This window comes from Macaca nemestrina, chromosome 18, assembly GCF_043159975.1.
Source record: "Macaca nemestrina isolate mMacNem1 chromosome 18, mMacNem.hap1, whole genome shotgun sequence".
NCBI lineage: Eukaryota > Metazoa > Chordata > Mammalia > Primates > Cercopithecidae > Macaca > Macaca nemestrina.
Window position 1 is genome coordinate 6,167,373 of NC_092142.1, and position 24,198 is coordinate 6,191,570.

The window sequence follows — 24,198 nt, forward strand, 5'->3', positions numbered from 1 at the left end:
CGAAAGTCTGTATCTGTCGAAGCCTCTTCTTGTGAGTACCCAGAGACAATATCACCTCTCACTTTCAACCGATTAGTGACAAACAGTGACAGGTTGAACTTTACCTGCATAGCCCTGGCTCCTGTCAAATGTCTCCACTGACAGATGAGAGTTCTGAAATCATCCTAATACTCTCAGGTCCAACTGCGGGGCAGAAGGGCCAGGGAGGCAGTGATATACGCTGAGTGCTCGCTGTTGCTGAGAACCAGAACAGTTGAACAAAGACTTTGGAAACTAGGAGACCTAATTCTGTCACTTACAAGCTGTGTGTCCTTGGGCGAGGGACTTAGACTTCCTAAGCTTCAGTTTGTAGTCTGTCAAATGGGGGTATGAGCATGGAGATGCATCATACCTAGAGGTTAAGTTCTAAATCAGAGCTGGAAGCAAAATATGTGAGCAAGTCAAAAGTTTCTCTTGAAGGCTGCAACATTGGAAAGCATTTTGAAATTCCTCCTAAAACCCAGCACACAGCTAGCGTTTTTGTTTTTGTTTTTGTTTTATTTTGGCCAGCCAAGAAATGGAGTTTTTTTTTTTTCTTACGTTGAGCATCTGGTGGATAGATGGCTTGCATTTAGGGGATATAAATGTAAAAATCACAGCATGGGGATTTGAAGATAGGCATATGGGAACTGAGACCTGCTATATCTTATAAGAAGCTATGTTAATTATATTTGTCCAGGGAACCCAAGAGAATTTACATCTTTACTAAGGTCACCTGTATCTCTTCCACTAAAGGTCTCAAGCCGGGAGTAAACTAGCCACAGACTCCACTCAGGTATTTGGGTCGGGCTGTGGGAAAGGTACTTTTATTCTTCTACTCTTGTCACAATTAGGGTTCAGTTATAGACAACAGACATCGCTCTAGCTGGTTTATTATCCAAGTATTAAGGTGAATAGCAAGGTTTTGGTGACTTACATTGCCTTTGAAAAGGAGGAATGCCAGACCCTTGGCAGTTTTGAGGGACATAAATCGTAGTCCTGAGAGCTGCATGTGGCATCCAAGCTCAGGGAAGCTGCTGCTCTTGCTGTAGAAAGCCAGTGGGTACAGCACCTGTCGTTGGAGAACCACTGTGCTTTGCCTCTGGTCCATGCCTGCAAAGGGGGTGCCTCAAGTCCTGCGTTTATCTAGACTCAATTCCACTTTGAATATCACACAGTGCATCTGATCAGAGGACCCAAATTACACTCAGAACTTACCTGTCCATGTGTCTGGGGAATTTAGGTTTTTGGTTTCTGGTCTTGGCAGTAGAAGATTATAATGGTCACTGAATTAGCCAGATCGCCAGTCTACCATAACTAGGGGAGCCTTGAAGACAAGCTGACCACAGACTTAGTCTCTTTTTTTCTTTCAATGTCTATACCTGATCCTTGGGGATTTAGTGCCACAGAGCAAAGACTACAGCTCCTCAAGCCTGAGAAAAAGGATCCAGAGGAGCATATAGATGGAGAGAAGGAGCCTAGAGTGGAGCTGGCAAGCACTCAGTCTCTGAGAGGGTCTGTAGAGGGCATGGAACTGGTTGCCATTGTATGCCTCTGGCTGCACACACACAGTGGAGCTGTTAATCTATGATCCTATCAGTGTCCAAGATTTGACCAACAAGCTTAACTGTTTTTCTCTTTGGGATAGAATAATACTAATAATCATCACCACTGCCATTATCATCGTCATCATTACGGTCATCATCACCAACATCACCACTGTCACCATCATCATCACCACCACACCACCCCCATTATCATTACCACTGCTGTTGTCACCAATGTCACCACCGTCATTACAGCAACATCAACACCACCATCATCATCATTATTATTATTATTATTTGAGACAGAGTGTTGCTCTGTCGCCCAGGCTGGAGTGCAGTGGCGCAATCTCAGCTCAGTGCAAGCTCCACTTCCCAGGTTCACACCGTTCTCCTGCCTCAGCCTCCTGAGTAGCTGGGACTACAGGCACCTGCCACCACGCCCGGCTAATTTTTTGTATTTTTAGTAGAGATGGAGTTTCACCATATTAGTCAGGATGGTCTCCATCTCCTGACCTCGTGATCCACCCGCCTCGGCCTCCCAAAGTGCTGAGATTACAGGCATGAGCCACCGTGCCCGGCCACTACCATCATTATTATTACCACCATCATCATACCATGAACGTCACTGCTACCATTATCACCACTGTTACCACCATCGCCATCACCACTGCCATTGCCACTGCTATTATCATCGTTGTCATCACCACCATTATCATCATTGTCATTATCACTGTCATCATTGTCATCACCATTATCATTGCCACTGTCATCACCATCAACATCACCACTGCCATTGTCACTGGTGTCACCATCATCACTATGAGTATCACCACCATCATCATTACCGCCACTACTATCATCACCATCAACATCACCACTGCCATTGTCACCAAGGTAACCACCATCACCATCATCATCATTGTCCTCATCACTATCACCATCATCACTGTCATCAACATCACCACCACCATCAGCATTATCACTACCATCGTCTTCATCATCGCTACTGCCATTGTCACCAGTGTCACCATTAGCATCAAGATCATCAACATCACTATCGTTGTCATCACTATCAATGTCTCCACCACCAGGATAATGGCTGTCGTCATTGTCATCACTGTCACCACCACCACCATCATCATCACTATCAGTATCACCACCACTACTATCATCATCATATTAATCAATTCATATTTACCAAGTACTTTCTCTTTGTCAGATATTATGCTAAAACCCCACCTGCAGCATCTCAGTCAATTCTTATACAACCTTAGAAGGTGGGTACTGTTGCTATCCCCGTTTTACAGAAGAGAAGACAGACCCAGATGAGTAGGAGGGGCCATGATTTGAACCTTAGTTGTCTGAGTCCAGAGTAAAGGGGTAGAGGGGCTCTCTTGCTTCTGAGGTTGGCGTATATAGCTCAAGAATTTGGGCATGAACTATATAATCTGTCTTAGAGGCAAGGGGATATTTTTTCAAGTGAGATAGGCAGAGCTATTAGGTCAGAAATTCCCCCTGGATGTCCATAGGACATTTGTGATGGCAAATGCAAGAAGAAAGGTGGGTATGGAGAATAGCAGCTGAACTATTGAGGTCATGAAGGGAGACAGAAGATAGGAAGTATGAAATCTTAGATAGTTTTCCAGTGGCTTCTAATATGTGCCTTTCTATCCACTGCAAGAAAAATAAGAAGACACCACCATGTCTCACACGTTAGCCTCTCAATCAGTAGCCCATTATCTCGTCTGTTCAGGTGTTTAATGGAAGTTTCTCTCTCCTGCTAACCCAAAAGCTTAATGAATCTAGAATTCTCCCTACTACATCAGTGAGCTGGGCATCCCTTTGCTAGACAGCCTCACTGCAGCCACACGCAGGGTAATATTTCCTCTTTGCTTCATATTCTAATGAATAAATGATATTCCCATTGGTTATTTATCCACTTTTAGAATTTGAATGGAATTCTACAGATAATTACGGCATTTCACCATTTGATAGGAAATTGGCACCTGCTGCATGGAGATAATAGTTCAATTCAGCATCTATGAAATAGGGAATTTTCTGCTAATTCCTGCCTTGAAATTTGTAAATCATCAGTGGAGTTGGGTTATTAAAATTCAAGAGTTTAAAGACCTGGAGCCAAGAGGGAACGTACCTTCTTCATTAAAATTACAGCAACCAACAATGACTGCCGGACTGAAGATTCTCAGCCCAGAAGGCTCAAAGCAACTCAGGAGCAAGAAAGCTTAGTGGCAATGTGATTGTCTCTCCAGGAGATTGAAACTGCGGAACAGGAGTGAGTTGGCTCTAGGGCGCTTGTCAAAATGTGCAGAAATGAGAGATGGCAGCAAGACATAGGGGAGAGGCAGGGGCTTTGGGGTCAGGCAAACGACGCTTACAATTCTAGCTGTCTATGGCTTTAGGCCTTTCCAGGTCTCCTTTCTGCACTTGTAAGTTAAAAAGAATCCTTTTTTGGCAATAAGTAACTACCTTCTGTGTAATCTTTAGTTAATCTAAGATCAAATCTGTCCGTTTCTCACCCATTCACTTAACAACTATTTACTACAAGTCACTTAAGTGTGAGATTCTGCCACGTCCTAGGGGACGACAGTGGAGAGCAAAGCCAGGATTGTCCTCTCTCCTCATGAATATTCTTCACAAAAGTCTTCAGCAGTGTCTTCATGGAGCCAGGGTGAGTGCAAAGACCCAAAAAGGAAAATAAAAACATTGCACCAGGCTGAGGGGAATGGCTGCCTTATTATCCAAGGAGAGGACTTGGGGGGTTGGGCTTTTTGGGGTGATGGAAATATTCCATGTTTTTATTGTGATGGTGGCTGTATGATCTTATACATTTTTCAAAACTCATCAAACCCTATGCCTAAACAGGGGTACATCTTACTGTATGCATGTTATCATCAATACACCTGACTTCCAAAACAAATGAACAAGAAAAGCCCCCTTCTGAAATGAAATAGGCAGTCTGGCATACTGTTGTAGTTGCTGAGCCTAAAGATTTCACCAACTAGGACATTAGAATTAAAGAGATTGGGGACTAACACAATTTCTAAACTTTCACTTTGGCTTGTGAGAATATACAAATGCTTCTAAGCACCACTGACTTCCACAAAGACCTCGTAAACTCTGGGCTGTGGGTGGACCCATCCCTCATCTGGTGGCCATGGGGGTCCAGGAAGGTCACTGGGGAAGCAGCTTACTATGATTCACATTACCAGGTGATCCCAAGATCAACTCCAATGTGCAAATGGCACTCTTGTCTCTGGCCTTAGAGTGTCCTCCCAAGCAACAGTGCTGTCAGTGGAGTAGCCGCACTGGGCTGTGGTGGTCATGCCTCATACTTACCTGACCTTGGCCAGGTCAGCCGGGCAAACTCAGGCATTAGTTCCTAGAAAGTGATCATGAAGTCAGCATGGTCACCTAGTCCCCCAGGCACCTCACGATGTTACTCTTGTCCGCTTGCAGAGACCTTGCCCAAACACCCTTGTCTCCTTCCTCTTTCCCTTCTCCATTTCCCTCTACCCTCTTTATTCCCTTCCTGTATCTTCTTTCCTCTTTTTTGCTCTTTCCCATTCTCACCTTTCCTTCCCAGCCCTTCCTTCTCACCTTTCCTTCCCATCCCCAACCATGCTGATGCTCTCGTCTTTCCCAGGGATGCATCTTCTCTTCTCTCAGCTTTCTCTCTCCAAGGCTGCTGAGGACATCTCTCCTGCCGTGCCCCACCCTTCACTTCCTTCATTTCCTTCAGGCTTCCTGACCTCAACCCTTCTCCTGTTCTGATGACTGGGCACGTGTTACCTAATAGAGTGGAAGGGAACTTTGTTGTCCACATAATAAGAACATGCACGAACAGCCTAGGCACTTCCCCAGGCTGTTTCTAGCTGGAAGAAACTCCATCCTTACCCCCTGCCTGGTTTCATGGGCTTCTCCTTACCTCTTGGGTCCCAGGGGTAGGTGTCTTGTCTATTCAAAGAGCACAGGCTTGGCCAAACATGGTGGCTTATGCCTGCAATCTTAGCACTTTGAGAGGCTGAGGTGGGAGTATCACTTGAGGCTAGGAGTTAGAGACCTGCCTGGGCAACATAGACCCCACCTCTACACTAAATTGGGATTTTTTCCATTTGGGATTCTGAGGGAGGAGGATCACTTGAGCCTAGGAGTTCAAGGCTACAGTTAGCTGTAATTGTGCCACGGTACTCCATCCTGGGCAACAGAACAAGACTCTGCCAAAAAATAAAATAAAATGAAATATAAAAAGAAAGAAATAAAAATAGCACGTGCTTTCATGCTTTAATCCCCTCTGAAACCTGATTTCCACTAAGCCCCATGGAGTGTTGCCATTGCCAAAGAAACCCTTGGTAGAGGCAATGAGGCAGCATCCATGTTTGATCGTCAGCTGAACTGATCATCTTGCTCAGGTCCACTGAGCTCAAAGCCAGGTTCACGAGACTGAGTGCACCTGCCTAACACCTTTCTCTTTGGTGCCCAACACCCACATTGCTATTGGGCAGCTCTCAGATGACTGTACATGCTAGCTTCCATCTCAAACACTGAGCTCATTCCCTGTAGGCTACAGGGAATAGCATATCCTTGCCTTGGATGAGCTCAGTGGGAGCTCATCCAAGAAGGAAGGGAGAGAAAGATGTTTGAGAAAGGTCACTGCAAATGAGCAGAAGTAACATCGTGAGACACCTTGGGGAGTAAGTGACTGTGATGGCTTTAAACACTTTCTAGCACAGGGTTTGGCATGTAGTAGATGTGTAGATAAAGTTGGCTGAACCAAACAGGCCACAAAAGAAGAAAGAAAAGAAAGAAGACAACTGCAAGGAAGATACACCGTGAGAGAAGTATGTGAAGCCCACAATGGTAGGAAGGAATGGGGGCCATGCCTTGTGATCGTAGGGTTTGTCCAGCTTTCCTTAGTTACTCGGTTTCTGTGCCTGATGTGTCAGTGGTCACAGACATACTACCCCTGGCTAGGTAATACGATGGAACCACCTTTTAATAGCATCCTTATCTCAGTTTAACTGAAAGAAGGGGTGAGGACGCTCCATGGGCACCAAGGAGACGTCTTCAAGCCCCTCTGCATTTCATGGCTTCCCTAGCACTGACTCAAACCCAGAGAGTGTTAGTTCTGAAATGACAGAACAAAGCAGACTATTGCCTGAATTTATTCTTCTCAATCATATCTGAATTCCGTCCTCACAGATAGCAAGTGTGCCTGGTTGCCTTGGCATTAGAGATGCATCTTCTCTCAACTTTCTTGCTCCAAGGCTGTTGAGGACATCTGTCCTGCCCTGCCCCACCCTTTGTTTCCTTCCAGCTTCCACATCTTGACCCTTCTCCTGTTCTGATGACTGAGCTGTGTGGGTGTCCATTACCTAATAGAGTAGAAGAGGACTTAGCTGTCCATGTAATAAGAACATTCATGTGCCGGGCCCTGGTGGTTCACACCTATAATCTCAGCACTTTGGGAGGCCAAAGTGGGTGGATCACCTGAGGTCAGGAGTTCGATACCACCCTGGTCAACATGGTGAAACCCCGTTTAGCTGGGCGTGGCGGCAGGCACCTGTAATCCCGCTACTCTGAAGGCTGAGGCAGGAGAATCGCTTGAAATCGGGAGGCGGAAGTTGCAGTGAGCCAAGGTCGCACCACTGCACTCCAGCCTGGATGACAGAGCAAGACTCTGTCTCAAAAAACAAACAAAACAAAACAACAATAACAACCAAAAAACCAAACGTGTTCATTTGACACATGTTCCCCAGGTGGGAGGAAGGCATGGGTGGTACACATGTGTTCTTAAAAGCAGAGGTTTGCTTCGGGTCCTCTTTCTGTGTTCAGGGGGAACAAGGATGGTGACAGGCTAACCTTAGAGTTCACAGGGGAATTTGGACGTCCGTGACCTCATTCATTTCCCTTCACTACTGGCTGTGATGATGATGGCAGGCGGTTTTGTTACACGTGGACCAGTGGAGCCACTCTTCCTGCCTTTGCCACAAGCCTGCCACCGAGCACCCCCCATCCCTTTTGCGCAGGGATGAAGTGAACCTGGCATCCTGGAAACGTACCAGGACATGTGTTTTGGGAAGTGTGGGGTATAGGGCTTTAGAATTCTGGGCTGCCTCCTTTGTGTCAGAATCAGATGTGTCACTATCTATAGCGACCCCTCCTCCAATCCTTTTTACTTTCCTAAAAGTGCACCCGAGTAGCACTGGGTGTGGGGTGATGGGAGGTGTGATTCAGCCACCCACGGCCATATGGGGCTGTTGCTTGTCCCAGCTTCTGCTCCGTTTCCCCTCCCCAACTCTCCTCCTTGCTTCCCAGTGAGAGGAGGGCTCACCACCTTGTTTCCTGGATGCCTGGGCAGAGTGGGGCTGGGGGTGGGGGCATTTGAACCCCCTGTGAAGAGTTGAAGATGAACTGGAAGCTATTTAAATTTTTCTTAATTTATTTTTTGAACAGTCTCTCTGTAACCTGGCATTTTCCTGTGCTGGTGTCTCTCAGATTGTCTGTCTCTGTCTCTATCTGCGCCTCTCTCTGCCCCCTCCCCTCTCTCCATCTGTATGTGTCTGTCTCTTTGCTCTGCCTTTCTCTCCATCTGTTTGTGTGTCTGTGAATTTGTCTTTGTCTCTTTTTCATTCTCTTTTTTTCCCTCTTCCCTCTTTCTGCCTCTTTCCCTCTTTTTCTCCCCCTTCTCTTTTCCTCCCTTCTTTCTTTCTTCTCTCTCTCTCTCTCTCCCACTCCCTCTCTCCCTGTCTCTCTTCCGCACTTCTTTCCTGGCCCCCTCTCACTTATTCCCATCTTTCTGTCTCTGATTCTGTTTCAGTCTCCTCTTTCTCTCAAGCGCCTCCTTCATTTAAAAAGGCGGACAGAGGTGGGTGAGGGGTGCTGACAATGATGGTGACTTGCATGGCCCATAATCTGCTTGAGGTCTGACATGACTCCACTTTCTGCTGGTTGCTTCACGCCCACAAGCTGTGTCATTACGTGAGGTCTGTCGTCATTGTTTTAAAAAAAGATTCTGGGTTGGGTGCAGTGGCTCACGCCTGTAATCCCAGCACTTTGGAAGGCCAAGGCAGGTGGATCACTTGACGTTAGGAGTTCAAGACCAGCCTGGCCAACATGGTAAATCTCGGTCTCTACTAAAAGTCCAAAAATGACCTGGGTGTGGTGGTATGTGCCTGTAATCCCAGCTACTTGGGAGGTTGAGGCAGGAGAATCCCTTGAATCCAGGAGGCGTAGGTTGCAGTGAGCCGAGATCGTGCTGCTACATTGCAGCCTGGGCAATAGAGTGAGACTCCATCTCAAAAATGAACACATAAATACACAAAATTAAAACAAACAAAAAGATTCTGAATTTCTTTTGTTTTGTTTTGCCTGTCCGTGTACTGCAATTTCCTGCCTTATCCTGCTCCTATCTGGCTTTTTATCTTGTTTTTTTTTGTATGTCAGCAAATCTATACTTCTCACTAAGTTTAGGGTGCTTGGGGTCTTCCGTTGTACTGCCTCTGTACCAAAACTACCCCTTTTACAGAACTCAAGATTGGATGATGGCAGAACAACTCTGTGAATAAACTAAAAACCCAGACTTGTGCACTTTAAATGGATGACATGGAGTAATGTCTGAATTGTATCTCAATAAAGCGGGGTTTTAAAAATTTGTTTCTTTTTTTAGTCTTTTATTTTTATTTATTTTTTAAAATTATACTTTAAGTTCTGGGATAAATGTGCAAAACGTGCAGGTTTGTTACGTAGGTATACACATGCCACGGTGGCTTACTGCACCCATCGACTCGCCATCTGCATTAGGTATTTCTCCTAATGTTATCCCTTCCTTTGCCCCCACCCCTGACAGGCACCGGTGTGTGATGTTCCCCTCCCTGTGTCCATGTGTTCTTGTTGTTCAGCTCTCACTTATGAGTGAGAACATGCGATGTTTGGTTTTCTGTTCCTGTGTTAGTTTGCTGAGAATGATGTTTTAGTCTTTAAAAAATATTTTGATACATTATATTTATACATACTCATGCGGGTACATACGAAACTTTGTCACATGCAGAGAATGTGTAATGATCAAGGCAGGGTGTTTAGGGTATCTATCACCCAAGTATTTATCATCTCTGTGTGTTGGGTATATTTCGACAATGCTGTTTCTTTAAAAAGTAAATCTAGAGAAAGTATAGGCCAGGTGCGGTGGCTCACGCTTGTAATCCCAACCCTTTGGGAGGCCAAGGCAAGCAGATCACTTGAGGTCAGGAGATGAAGACCAGCCTGGCCAACGTGGTGAAACCCCATCTCTACTAAAAGTACAAAAAAATTAGCTAATCTTGGTGGTGTGCATCTGTAATCCCACCTACTCAGGAGGCTGAGGCAGGAGAATCTCTTGAATCTGGGAGGCGAAGTTTGCAGTGAGCCGAGATCGCACAACTATACGGCAGCCTGGGCGACAGAGTAAGGATCTGTCTCAAAAAAAAAGAAGAAGAAGAAGTAAATCTAAAGGAAGTATAAAGCACGTTCCATTGATTTGAGCCTGACTGCAGGTTTTCCACTGGGGCATTTGAATTGGAAGCTGGAGTGGGGGTGCACAGCATGTGAATCAGGAAGTATTTATGACTCTGTGTAAACATATCACAGTGAAATACCAAACATTTGCTTCTGCTGAAATCAGCTGGCTCATCTAAACCTTAGCTAGAGGGGTTTCCTTAATGTCAACATTGATGCAAGAAGCCAGGGAAGATAGATGAACTCAAAGCAGAATTGAGTCTACATGGGTTTTCTTCTCTCTGACAAAGAACAGGCTAACTCCTGCTTACTCCACACAAATACCCCTTCCCCCAGAAGGCCTGGCCTGAATCTCAAGTTTAGAAAACACTCTTTTTTGCTGTTGTCCTCAAATCCCTTGAAATCTCACAGTTCTCTTGCCTTATTGTCCTTCTTGATTTAAGTATGTGTCTTATCCACTGGGCTGTAAACTTCTTGAGCGTAGGGACTCTGCCCCTTTTGCACATAGAAGGTCTTTGATAATTATTCAGGCAAGGAAGGATGAAAGAAAAACAAGCACATGACTGAGGGGGAACTTGGTGTCCAATATGGATATTAAGGCCAGTCCCAGTCAAACATCCCACTTTTAGTACATAACTGTTGTGCACATAGGGATAACGTTCTGCGTAGCAGGCAGTATTCTAGGCACTGGTAATACAGCTGTGAGTTAAACAGGCAAGAATCTGTGCCGTTGTGGCACTTGTGTCTGGTAGGCAGAAAGTAGATAATAAACATAAGTAAATCATAAGGAGTATTGGAAGGTGGTAACTGTTCTGGAGAAAAGAAAGTGTAAGAGTACTGGTAGGGAGCTAGTGGTCATTTGCAAAATATTTTTCCTTGATCTTTATCCCCCTGATAGCTATAGAGAAAAGAAATTGTTCATATAGAAGGAGAGAAAACTGAGGTACTTTGCAGCAGACAGAGACAGGTATAACAAGACTTATGCTTTGGCATTTTCTGTGCACCCTAAGCTTCAAACTTAGAATTCTTGGAGCAAACAGAAAGGCCCCTGGGGCTGGGACAGGCAGGCCTGTGTTGTAGAAGCAGAGAGCGGGGAAAACAGGGGAGCCACTGCCCCATGTTGGGGCCTCCTCCCCTCTCTCCATCTGCGTGTGTCTGTCTGTTTGTAACTCTGCCATTTGAGCAAGCTTCATTCCAGTTTTTCAAGCTTAAGCCTTGGGATATTAAAAATGTAAAAAATAATAAGAAAAATGAATGGATGCAAACCACAGCTAGAGACAGAGGAGGTGGGGTGAGGCTGGGTTGCTGAGGAGCCCTGGGGAGGGATCAGCATGGCCGGCAGCGGGAGGGGTCCATGCTGCAGAACTGCTCTCTTCGAACTTGGTATTTTTCCACAGCAAACAGAAGCCCAACGCTTGTTGGCAGTGGAGCCTCGTCCTGGGGATAGGGAAGGCAGAGTGGCCACGGAGAGCTAGATGTGGAGGAAGTAAACACACAGGGAGGAGGTCGACTTTCATGTCTTTACCATCTGGGGGCTCCCTGGAGAGTCGGGGCCAGTGTTAACATTCACCAGGTGCCCTGTTGATCAGTCATCATCAGAAGTGAGAGAGGAACAAAGCATCCGGACACCAAGTACCGCGTGATCCCCTGAGACTCTAAGGGGAGCTCCACCAAACAGGGGTGCAGCACAGTCCCCCAGACACAGGGGCTGGCCACAGTCCCAGCGACAGCGGTGGTAGTGTCAGCTAGTGCCTATCAAGACTTGCATATTGGACGCTGTGCAACACATATTGTGTGAGTTATCTCACTTAACCTTGTAAGGTTTTCTGTAGCAAACTCATGGATCAGTTAGGACTCAATTGGTTACATGTGGCTGAAAACCAAACCCACAGTGATGATAAGCAGAAAGGGAATCTGTCAAGTCATGCAACTGAAATATCCAGGAGAAAGTGTGGCTTCAGGCATGGCTGGATCCAGGAGCTCAAACAGTATGATAGGCTCTGTTGATTTTCTTGGTCTGTTGACTCTACTTCTTATATCTCAGTATTATTCTAAGATGAGCTGTCATGGTGGCAAAAGGGCTGTGGCTACTCAAATCCACATCCTCTCAAAGTGAAGTCCAGCAGAAAAGAGTGTGTCTTTTACTGTCCCCATAGTTTTAGTATGTCTTGTGGCCTCTCCTTGGCTCTGATGAGGATTGTGTGCCTGTCTGGACTGATTACCATGGTGGCGGGGAACAGAAGTCACCATTTATTGTGCAGTGCCCTGGAGTGAGGGATGGAGTCATGATCAGTTGGAGTGGGATCATGAGGTATGGTCCTTAAAATAGGTAAAAGGAGCCAGGTGGTAAAAAATTTTAAAATGTCTATGTCTTGGAACTATTATCACCTCCATTTTGTAGATGGGGAAATTGAGACCAGGAAGGGTGGAGTCACTGGTCCAAGTCACACAGCAAATAGAACTGAGATAGTGGTCCAGTGTCATCTATGGCTACCATCAGGCCATCGCCTTCCACGACCAGAGCCTCACCTTATCCCTCTTTCCTGCATCTGTCCTTGGGGCTGCCACGTCATTCCAAACCACCAGAGCCATCAGTGGGGTCTCCCTGAAGACCGCAGGAGTCATAAGGCTGCAAACCCATCAATCCTGTCACTTTCCAAGGACCATTCCCAAGGCAAAGGGTCATTAATATCATCATCTCCATCTTCTTTAATGCTAATTACTTTTTTTCCCACGTCAACATAAAAATCATCTTAAATGTCCTCATTAAAGTGGATGTGATTTCTGACCACAGAATCATCAACTCAGCCTGAGAAAGACTTTCAGGGGAGAAAATGTTCTCAGAGCCATGGTGGCAATTTCGAGTGATTTAGAATATCAAGTTTGTATGATTTTTAATCATTAAAGGAGATGTAAAAACATATTTTATACACAATCTTTTATCTTACACTTATTTTTATATTTCTCTATAACAATTTATTGCAACGCATATATCACCATTACATCAGACATTTATGGCTCCATTAAAATTCAATGCTATCATAAATTTGGGCCGGTTAAAGTGGTGACATTTGTAACAGCTTCCACAAGGACATATTTTATATTTAAAGTGAAACTTTGAGAAGAAACTTTTGTTAAAGAAATAAGAAACATGTAGGATAGGAAGGAGATATAAGATTTTCTTCTTTCTAAAACAGGTAATGCCTACCTTAATACCTGCTGTATTATGAAGCCAGACTTTTGCTAAATACTGGGTATGCTAGTTCCGGTATTCAGGGATTAATGGGAATCACGATAATGCTATCATTGACTAGAAATACTCCACTCTTCTCAGTCTTTTGGCACCCTGAGACCTGGAAGAATTTTAGAAATAAGAGAAAATATTAAGTCAGATTTTAAAAAAATGCAATGTCCATATAATGAGAGATTTTCTAATTCCTGAGCATAAGGATTTTCAGAGTGATAGTATATGGAACTTAGATTTTTCCATCATTTGGTTCAAGATGGGAAAACCTCCATCCTTCCCTTCTTCGCTCCATCCGTCCCTCCCTCCCTTTGTTCCTCTCCTTCTTCTCTTTCCTCTCCTTCCTCTCCTTCTCCAAACAATCAGAAGGTGTTAGAACAATTTTTGTGAGCCCGGTGCTTTTATAGTTGATTTAAAATGTAAAAGTGAGGCTGCTATATTCTTCTTTTGAAGGAGGCTTCTACACTGGGAAGTTGTCAAAGGAGAGAAGCAAGCCTGATCACTTCTTTTGGATCCTTAGGTGCCATAAGAACGTCTGGCACATAGTAGATATCCACCAATAGCCTCATCAAGGCTCTTGGTCAAGCCACCCACACGGAAAGCGTTAGGCAATTAACACTCAACTAGGCATGACAGGGGACTGGCCCAGCTGTGCAGGACAGAATGGGTATCATATATGACTTACAGAAAGCGAAGTGAGTGAGGACCTTGTTGAGGTCTAGATAGGGTGTATGCAAGAAGTAGACTTCAGATTAGGATGATTTGCCCTCCAGAAATGGGACTACAGTTAATCTAGCCTGAAAGAACCAATGTGGGCTAAGAGCTTTCTTGAAGAACTTCATTTGGGCCGAGAGATGAATCTGGTCAGGTGTTGGGATAAAGTGAAGGTGAGTCTACTCAGCACCGAGGTGTGTATCACCACAGGGACAACAGAGATGTTGTCCTATTTTCCATTAACAACAGAGATAGCAAAGGATTAACTCCACCTACTATTAGCCTGTTTGTTTGTTTGTACTCTAAGTGCTTTTCTCAAATGGACTGATTTTCGTTCTCACAACCACCTTAACAGTGAGTATTCTGTATTGTGATTGGAAAGAATGAAAAACGAGAGTAAATATATAGGTTCCCGGTACATTTTCTATTTCTCTCTGTGTGTCTCTGTGAATCTGAACAAACAGAAGGCAGAACAGTACTCACATCCCAAGGGTAAATTTAACTGGGAACTGGGTGGCCAACTTTTGTTTTCTGTGTTTTACTGGCTGATGCTGCTAATTGTGGGTTGAAATAAAGTGTCATTACAGGAAGTACCAACTAGAATCAGACAAATCAGAGTTCTTCTAAACCCAATGAGACCTTTGTGGAGCTTGCCCTGTGGAAGGAGAAGTCTGACTTTCTCACAAAGGAACATAGTATCTACAAGCTGTGCTGTTCCCTATGGGAGCCATTGGCTACATGTAGCTACTCAGCACTGAAAACTGACTAGTGCCACATATTAAAATGATCATCTTTTGCATGTTGTGTTAAGTAAAACATATTTTTAAAAGTAATTTTCCTATTTCTTTTGCTGGTTTTAATGTGGCTACTGGAAAAATAAAAAATCACGCATGATTTTCATTTTTTTTTGTTTGTTTATCATGCTAAGAACACTTAAAATGAGATCTACCCTTGTAACACATTTCATTTTTCTACAGATAAGGCCTTGCTGTGTTGCCCGGGCTTGTCCAAAACTCCTGGCCTTAAGTAATCCCTCCACCTCACCCTCCCAAAATGCTGGGATTACAGGAGTGAGTCACTGCACCCAGCCTTGCAATGAATTTTTAGGTGCCTAACACAGTATTGTTAATGATAGGCACGATGTTGTATGGAAGATCTCAAGAACTTACTTATCTTCGTAACAGAAACTTGATACACAGACAGCATCTATGTAGGTTGTTTGCATCCTTTCTGTAGAAAGGACATATCTTACGGAAATAGAGAAAGACTCCTGGAGAGCTCCTTCTTCATCATGTCACCAAGGTCTGGGCTGGGAACTGCTTTCATATAAATTTTCAGCTACAGCTCCCAGGCTACCATGTCCTGAAAAGAATCATTCACAGCTGCTTGTCTGTGCTTGTGCTATGTTCCCCATCTGGAGTTCCTTCCTCTTATCTTCCACCTCACTCACCTGGCAGGCTCCTGAAATCCTTTAAATCCCAACTCAAACATTCTCTGTTTCTTGTAGCTGCCCTTGAATGAATTGCTCTGTCTTCTGGGTTCCCACAGCACCTTGAACCCGTTTCCTCTGCTGTCACTCTGACTGCCTTGTGTTTTAATTATTTATCTATTTCCATAGCTGCTCATGGAATGCCTTGAGATCAGGGACAAAGTAACTTCAGATTCTCCTAAGGCAGCATCCTTCTTTCCTGCTTCCGAATAGAAGGGCACCCCCCGTTGATGCTGGAGCTGGTTTGTATAGGTTCGTCGGTCAGTGGTGTGTTTCTTCTTTCCAACTCCGCCTGCAGTGGCTTTGCACTGATAACTCGAAATTGGAGTATTTACATCAGAGACATTGGCAGACAATGTAAATCAGGGCTTTTTGTGAGGAGTGGGGAAGGGAGAGCAAGTTGTTAAATATTTACCAGCTCACCCTGATCTGATCTGAAGTTATATAAAATAAAAGGTTTTTGCCACCTGAATCAGCCTTGGAAAATGGTGGTCATTTTTTTGTGATTAGGTGACATGAGTGTGAAGAAATTCTTCTTTCTTTTTCTTTTTTGAGACGAAGTTTCGCTCTGTCGCCCAGGCTGGAGTGTAGTGGTGTGATCTCAGCTCACTGCAACCTCCGCCTCGCAGGTTCAAGTAATTCTCTTGCCTCACCACCTGCTTCATGGCCAAAGTAGCGGGGATTACCGGCATGCACTGCCATGCCTGGCTGATTTTTGTATTTTTAGTAGAGAGGGGTGTTTCACCATGTTGACCAGGTTGATCTCGAACTTCTAGCCCAAAGTGATCTGCCCACTTTGGCCTCCTAAAGTGCTGGGATTACAGGCAGGAGCCATCGTGCCCTGCCAAGAAATTCTGCTTCCTGTTCAATCCAGACAGTTTGAAGAGCTCTCCCTGAAGGCTGTAATTTTAGGCTCTGGTGGAGAGATGATATTAGACTAGGTGATTATGAAGTTTTTCTCAGCTCTAAACTTCACTGATTTTGGGTATTATGTATTTCACTCATGAGTAATTAACATTTATAGTGCCCTACATTTGTGCATCCCTTATCTTTCTTTTTCTCTCTGGGAGCTTTCATGCCGATTACATCACTTGACACCTCTGTGAAGCAAGTGGGCAGATACCTTCTCCACCCAATAGAGAAGTTAATACATCCACTGCGGGCTTCTGCTTAAAATCAGATAGATTTGCACATAGTTGCTTTTAGTTTCAAATAGTTAAATGATGGGGCTGCTGGATGAAGGTGAATCTCGAGGATGAACTCTGGGAATCAGAGAGCAAGGAAGCCACCTAAAGTCACACAGATACTGGGGAGCAGAAGCTCATCAGTCTCAGGACTACTTTGAAGGTGAGAAATGTTTGGGAGCGGCAGGGATCCAGGAGAATGGAAAAATACTGTAATCTATAGAACATCCACTATTTCAACAGAAGAAGAGAACTAACTCAAAACCGAGATGGTTTAGTGTTTACTCCAAACCTCAACTGTATTAAAACCATTTAAATGGTTTTGTACTCCATATTGGTGAGAATGTAAGTTAGTTCAACCACTGTGGAAGACAGTGTGGCGGTTCCCCAAAGACCTAAAAACAAAAATACCATTTGACCCAGCAATCCCATTCTGGGGTATGCACCCAGAGGACTATAAATCGTTCTATTATAAAGACACATGCCTGTGTATGTTCATTGTAGCACTATTCACAATAGCAAAGACATGGAATCAACCTAAATGCTAAATCCCCATCAATGGCAGATTGGATAGAGAAAATGTGGTACATATACGCCATGCAATATTATCCACCATAAAAAAAAAAAAAGAACAAGATCATGTTCTTTGCAGGAACATGAATGGCACTGGAGGCTATTGTCCTCTGCAAACTGACGTAGAAACGGAAACCACATACTACATGTTCTCACTTATAAGTGGGAGCTGAGCCGGGCGCGGTGGCTCGCACCTGTAATCCCAGCACTTTGGGAGGCGGTCAGGAGACCAAGACCATCCTCACGAACATGGTGAAACCCCATCTCTACTAAAAATACAAAAAATTAGCCGGTCATGGTGGCAGGCGCCTGTAGTCCCAGCTACTCGGGAGGGTGAGGCAGGAGGATGGCGTGAACCCAGGAGGTGGAGCTTTCAGTGAGCTGAGATCGTGCCACTGCACCCCAGCCTGGGCGACAGAGGGAGACTCTGTCTCTAAATAAATAAATAAATAAATGGGAACGGAATGATGAGAACACATGGACACAAAGAGAGGAAAAACACACACACTGGGACCTTCCAGAGGTCACGGAGTGGAGGGTGGGAGGAGGGAGAAGATCAGGAAGAACAACAAATAGATACTAGGCTTCGTACCGGGGTGATATAATCTGTACAACAAACCCCCATGACATGAGTTTACTAATATAACAAACCTGCACACGTACCTTTTAACTTAAGTAAGGCATTTTACTCTGAACATTCACTACTGAACTCATCAACTATGAAAAGGGCTCCCCCTTGTTTTTGCCACCCACCTAGCTGTTTCACCCTCTTGAATGGGATACTGTGCTTTCCAGAAAATAAGTTGCTTCATGGGTCAGAGGATCTTCTTTTCTCCCTCCAGAGAGAATGGCACCCCAAATTGAGGATAAGCAGGCATTTTACAAAGGTTTCAGAAAAGGATGGTAACTCTTTGAATGACCTGTAATAAGAGAACCCTCTTAGGAGGTGAGGGAGGAGCAGTTGGGATTTCATGAATTGACTGAATAATTTTGATAAGCCTGCAGATAGGACTTCATCCTCACTCCTCTACTCTGAATTTCTGCAACTTCGAGACATGTATTGTGTTTCAAACTAGACCGAAAGAAATACATTCAGAGAGAAAGAAAACTCACCCAGAATGTTGTTCAAAACAAGAGTGACCAGCGCTTTGGGAGGCTGAGGCAGTAGGATCACTTGAGCCTAGGAATTCAAGACCAGCCTGGTCTTGAACATAGTGAGACCTCATCACTGAAAGAAATAAACCAAATTTTAAGAATTAGCCAGATGTGTGGCTACGCCTGTAGTCCCAGCTGCTTGGGAGGCTGAGGTAGGAGGATTGCTTGAGGCTAGGAGGTTGAGACTGCAGTGAGCTGTGATTGCACCACTACACTCCACCCTGGGCAGCAGAACAAAACCTTGTCTTAAAAAAAAAAAGTGAAAATGCTTGTGTGTATGTGAATGTGCACTAAACTTCAATAGTGGCCCTTTTTGATGTAGCTCAGTCCTCGTAATGCACTCATTAAAACTCTAGAAATAAAGATTTTAGTGCCGTTACATAGAACACTTAAAAAAAATCTTGATAGGTATAAATTGTCTATGAATTTTACACGATGTGCCCTGATTAGTGGTGGTTATTTTACTGCTCATACACAAAAAAATTTAGAATATTGTTGCGTAGAATTTTGGCTGCATTTTTCACTTGAAAAAGAGTTACAACTCTGTTTCCATATGGTAGACAGAGGAATCCCTCTAAATATATGGCAGCGGAGATGCTTCTGTTTCTAAGAGCTTCTATAGGACCTCTCCTCCAGTGGTGTGCTACAGCCAGCTTGTATTGGCTGGCGAGAGCCAATTGTGAAATTTTAAGGAAACTTACCAGCTGGTTGATATCGTATTGGCAGCTTGAAATTGGCCATAGAGGGAGTATTTATACCACAGAAACTGGAAAACGCTATAAATCAGTGTTCTTCTGTCCCCAGGAAGTTGGTTGTTAAGCATTTACCAGCACACCTCTGCTCTCCCTTGTATAAGAGATCCCTCTGTTATCTCATTCCATCTCATTTAATTCTTAGATCTACAAAAAAGTAGGGAACCGGGTTGAGGATACAGAGTTTTCACTGAAAAATCAATGGTCTAAACCCTACAGAAAAACAGGGACAATATAGGATTCTATTTCCATCCCCCATTCCCCTCTAGGTACTCGGTAATAACTTAACCTCTCCATGTAGCCTTTCTTTTTATTCATTTTTCTAATCTAACTCAACCATTCTCAAATGTCAATGTGTACGTTAGTATGCATGTGTTGATAATGCAAAACTACCTGCACGGCACTTTGTGGGACTGTTAGGGGCTTTTGAGGGTAATTTTAGTCATGCAAGTATTTTCATGGAGTTGGCATAATATATTTGTTAAAAGCCAGAGTAGCTTTGAATCCCACCTCTGCCTCATGCAAGCTACTTAACTTCTCTATGCCTCAAATGAGGGTAATAATGGTACCTTCCCTCTAAGCGTCTTGGGAGGATTAAGTGTGTTAATCTATGTAACATGTTTAGGATTATACCTTGTGTTTAGTTGGTGCTATGTTCATGTTTGCTCTTATTGTTAGGAAGAAAGGGAGTGTTTTAATTGATGATTCTGGTAACTGACTGAGGGATAGATAGGATAAGGCCAAGACCAGGAGACCAGTAAGGATCCCCATTGTATTGGTTCACACTGATCTTCCTGAATTAATTGATGGCACATGGCTGTTGGGTGTTACATAGACCAAAGCTGTAGCCCTAAGCTGTGACTTAAAGGACCTTCGTCGGCCACAAAAGATGACCACTTCCCCATGGACGTTTATTTGATCACCTTCCATCTAATTACTTTTGTTTGTTTGTTCATTTGTTTATTTTTTCTTGAGACAGAGTTTTACTCTTGTTGCCCAGGCTGGAGTGCAATGGTGCAATCTCAGCTCACTGCAGCCTCCGCCTCCCGGGTTCAAGTGATTCTCCTGACTCGGCCTCCCAAGTAGCTGGGATTACACACATGCATCTCCATGCCTGGCTAATTTTTTTGTATTTAGTAGACATGGGGTTTCACCATTTGGGTCAGGCTGGTCTCGAACTCCTGACCTCAGGTGATCCACCCGCCTCGGCTTCCCAAAGCGCTGGAATTACAAGTGTGAACCCCCGCACCCGGCCTCTAATTCCTTTTGGAGCTGAGGGCATAATGAAGAGAGGGAAGTAGGAGACGAACTCAAAGAGCAGGCAGACACCACACTTTGAGAAGACCTCAGAGGTCACGGTGAAAGTTTGGATTTCATATTTGGTGCAGTGGAAAGCCTTGAGAAATTCTTAAGCAGGGGATTCTCCTGTCTCTCCTAGTGCCTTCTAAGTCAGGCACTAGGAGACATACAAAGCTACTGGTGGTGCCTCAGGGACTTGCAAACCAAAAGGTTCCATGCCTTCCCCTTTAGTGGGTATTATTTGATCTCTGTGAACCCCCTTCTTACATCTTCCACGTAAGCAAAAAACAAAAAAAAACCCACACCACCTCCTGCAGTGTACAGACATGTGAAATGCCATGGGGTTGTAGCGTGGTGTGGTAATTAGTCGGAAAAGGGCAAGCAGACCATGGGACTTCCCTAGCAAAACTGGAAATGCTACAGACAGGGCAGTGAGAAGAGAAGGACACTGTTTCTCTCCTTGCTCAGACCTGGCTTCTTCAAGGACCATCTTTGCGGGGGAGTTTGTCACATCTCCCAGATGCGCAGGCTGGTTTCTTACCTCCTTCTCCATCCAGCCCTTGTCTCATGTCCAGGGGCCAATAATAAAGATAAATTTGAGGAGTAATGAATAAAGACCCATTCCTTGTAGAGTAATAAAATTTATCGTGGCTTAACTAATCTGGCACCATTTATGCCTGCTGCCTGCCTTTCCAGCTATCGAATGACTAATTGATAACTAATTTCCTCAATTTGTACTTCATTACTTATCACAGCAGAAAGGCTTATACCTAACTCTTTGAGCCAAAGAGACCCCATGAAATCAATGGAGATGTTACTTGCCAGGGATCTTGGCAAACTGGCCAGCTTTGCGGGAAAGGCGGACTCTTCTCAATAATGCAGCTAACAGGTACTGAATGTTTACTGCATGCCAGGAACTGGGCTAAGCACATTACATTTGTATAAAAAATATAAGGGTTGTACAAGATGATGTAATGGATAAAACCCTCATCTGTATTATCTTAACACAATAGAAAGTTACTAATGATTTAATGCTATTGTTAACACAATAGAAATTTACTAATGATTTAATTCAGATGTTTCTGGTTGGCAAAAGATGGGGGAGTTCTGTACTACATTCTTCAGATTGAGTGAGACCTAAAATTAAGAACCAAGTTGACTGAGACTCTGCTATCATTACTGCATAGCTGCCAAGCTTGCCCTTGGTGTCGACATTCAGCCAGCAGAGGGAGAAAGAACATGAGGAGCGTTGGGGAGAAGGGTTTTTGTTTGTTTGTTTGTTTCTGTTCTGTTTTGTTTTGTTTTGAGACGGAGTCGCACTCCGTTGCCAGGCTGGAGTGCAGTGGTGCGATCTTGGCTCACTGCTACATCTGCCTCCTGGGTTCAAGCGATTCTCCTGCCTCAGCCTCCCAATAGCTGGGACTGCAGGCACACGCCACCATGCCCAGCTAATTTTTGTATTGTTAGTAAAGATGGGGTTGTACCATGTTGGCCAGGATGGTCTTGATCTCTTGACCTCGTGATCTGCCCACCTCGGCCTCCCAAAGTGCTGGGATTACAGGAATGAGCCACCACGCCCAGCCGGGTGGGAAGTTTTTAATAGGCCAGCCTAGAAGAACATATCATTTCAACTCACAGTATGTTGGCTGTAACTCAGTCACAGGGAGACCAGGAAATGTGGTGTAGACATGACCCAGAAGAAAATGAGTTTTGTTGGACAGATTGCCACACACTTGTGATTTTATTTAATTCTTACAACTGTGCTATGAAGTTGGTTCTCATCCCCACTTCACTGATGTGGAAACTGAGGCTTGAAAAGTAGACTTGCTAGTAGACTTGCTAGTAAGTGGACTTGCTAGTAAGTAGACTTGGTAGTAAGTAGCCTTGCTAGTAAGTGGAGGAGCAGTCTTTAGCTTGTCTTCAGTCTGATTTCCAGGCTCATGCTTTTACCACTGTGCTAGACTACTTCTCTTGTGTCTCAAACAATGAGAAGCTCTGACAATAAATATTTCCCCTTCACTACTCTCTCTGGTCATCACTGCTGTAGCTGACCCTGACTCACCTTGAAGTTCTCTACCGGTCAGCTATCACCTCTGCCTACGGCACTGAGCCTCCCAGGAACATCTCTGGAACTTCCAGCAACCCGGGGTTGGATGACTGATGGGACCCAAGTTGGGTGATGCAGAATTCTGAGGCTGACCACCTGTACGTGCGGGGGCACAGAGCAAATGTTAAATTGAGCCAGGAAAGACTCCACTAATTAGAGCTTCTTGTGAACTCTGCCATCCATTGACTTTTTAACAAATGATGCTATTAATCCTACATATTCTCGATTCTTCACTTTCTTCATGGAGGGAAAAAAGTTGAAGGCGATATTGTGGTATTTATCCTTGAAATAATGTTGCCATAGTTACCTCTCGACTCTATTATAACAGTAGTGCCATAATTGGAGCACGGAGACCTGGAGATGCTCTTGTAACTGTGAGCTTGGTCCCTAGGTTGGGCATGAAAAGCATCTCTTAGATTGGGGGAGAAAGAAGAGAGGTTGGCCTCAGCAATTAACCCCAAAGCACAGCACAGTGGTCCTATCTGTTGGATGAGAGCATTGCTTGGTGGTGTCCAAAGTGAGCCATTTCTGTGAAGTTGCTTTGTTTTCACATTGTTTTACAGTGACACTCTTAGAATGCAAGAATGTAGTGTCTCCATGGAAACTGGAAATGTACCAAATTAAGGCCTCAGAATAGGAAAGCTTCTATGAGCACAGTTCTGGTGATCACTAATAAAGAAATGATATGTTGTAAGTACAAGGTGTTGGATGTCAGGGAAGACACGGAATGATAAATTTGACATCCTAATTTAATCCAAGACCTTCACTTTTTGGACAGGGTGGGAGAAAGGTTATGAATGCACATCTAGGGAATGTGCGCTCTCCTAGACAGGAGAAAGGTGTGTTCATGTCACACTGTGGCAAAAGAGTGTCTGACCCTCCGTACAACATGAACTTGACTCCACTTACCTCTTGTGTATATGCAAAAGGAAAGAGTTAGTGGGTGGTGAGAGGGACAGTGTGAAACATTGGGAAGACAGCATTTGCAATTAGACCATGGGTGAGTTTCATGACTTTGAGAAAATTCATGAAACCTTCATTTGAACCTCCATTTCTACTTCCATAAAACGGGGAGGCTACTAGTATATACCTCTCCGAAGAACATGCTTCCTTTCTTCACTTTCCTTTTGATGTTTCTTTTTGGCAGTATCAGTAGGGGTTCATTAGCCTAACTTCCTATCCATGAAGGCAAGGTTCGGTTTAGAATGTCTGAATCTGCATCATAGCCTGAGGTCTGGGTTCAGCTTACAGAAGAACCAGTGGAAACAGGAAGCCATCTCTGGGTACATATGCTCTTTGCCCATAGTGGGAATTGGTGAACATCTCAGAGAGCTGCATCTCTTTTCTGATGCTTGTATTTCCTTGGTGGATTCTCCTCCACGTCTGCCACCACCCTGTACAACTCTGACCTCTCATTTGCCTCCTTACATCGTGTCTTGACACATTGGCTGAAATGCCACACAGTTGTATCAGGGCATGCAAATGCATACATCTCTCAGGCTCACCTGCAGTCCCTGCAGATTCAGAATTTTCTTAATTTCTGTAGCTCTTTCTATTTCTTTATTTAATGGTACAGAATACGAGGTTCCCTTTGCCGCCAGTGCC

The 24,198-nt window shown here is 44.3% G+C and overlaps 1 protein-coding gene and 1 long non-coding RNA gene across 2 annotated transcripts in view; one reads left to right on the top strand and one right to left on the bottom strand.

Annotated features, from left to right (window-relative positions):
- The window catches only part of LOC105467818 (RNA binding fox-1 homolog 1), a 2,482,591-nt gene that overhangs the window by 507,072 nt on the left and 1,951,321 nt on the right, over positions 1-24,198 (top strand).
- On the bottom strand, positions 13,327-19,228 carry LOC139359728 (uncharacterized). Its single transcript, XR_011616095.1, has 3 exons — positions 19,137-19,228; positions 18,394-18,508; positions 13,327-13,429 (listed from the first exon to the last, which is right to left on the bottom strand). It is a non-coding gene; the product is annotated as an uncharacterized lncRNA (long non-coding RNA).